Genomic DNA, 1,042 nt, shown 5'->3' with positions numbered 1-1,042 from the left:
TATAGCTCATCTGTAGTATTTTCTAGCTCACCCTCAATCAGTTTTAGCTCATCCTCATTTCCAAGACTTTTGTATCTCATCTACAACATTTTTTATTCCGATCCCAATATTTTAAAATCCTTAATATTTTTTAGCTCAACCCAATTTTTTAAAATCACATCCTCAATATTTTGTAGCCTCTCCCCAATATTTTCAACTCATCCCCAATGTTTCTTAGACTTTTCTATCTCACCCGCAACGGTTTTTAAAAAAAATCTCATCCGCAATATATTCTAGGTATTCCCCAGTATTTTCTAGCTCACCCCATTATTTTCTACCTTATTCCTAATATTTTTTAGATCGTTCGTATTTATTTTTTGCTCATCCCTAATAATTTGTAGCTCCTCCACTGCATTTTCTTGCTAGTCCTCAGTGTTCCCCTGCATTTTATAGTTCATCCCCAATATTTTGTAGATCTATTATCAGTATTTTCTAGCTCATCCTCAGTGCTCCCCAGTACTAAAATGCTCATCCCCAATTTTTTACCGGTATTTTCTAGCTCATCCTCAGTGCTCCCCAATATTTTGTAGCTCATCCCCAATGTTCCCCAGTATTTTTTAGCTCATCCTGAATATTCCCCACTGTTTCTGTCTACATCGCTAGTATTTCCTAGTTCATTCCGAATATTCCCTACTATTTTCTAACCCCATACACAGTATTTTGTAGCTCCATGCCCAGTATTTTATAACTCATACCCAATATTCCCCAGTATTTTCTAGCTCATCTCCAATATTTTCAAGAGCGTCCCCAGTATTTTCTCTATCTCTACCCTAATATTTTCTGGCTCATCCCTAATATTTTTTAGTTTATTCCTAATATTTTTTAGCTTAACCCAAATATTTTCTAGGTCAACCACAGTATTTTCTAGATAGTCAGTAATATTTTCTAGCTCATACATAGTATTTTTTAGATTATCCCAAATATTTTCTAGCTCATCTCCTGTATTTTTTTAAAGCTCATTTCTAATATTTTCTAGTTCATTCCCAGTATTTTCTAGCTCACC

The sequence above is a fragment of the Aplysia californica genome, unplaced genomic scaffold (assembly GCF_000002075.1).
Source record: "Aplysia californica isolate F4 #8 unplaced genomic scaffold, AplCal3.0 scaffold00619, whole genome shotgun sequence".
Taxonomy (NCBI): domain Eukaryota; kingdom Metazoa; phylum Mollusca; class Gastropoda; order Aplysiida; family Aplysiidae; genus Aplysia; species Aplysia californica.
This window is presented reverse-complemented; position numbering follows the sequence as displayed.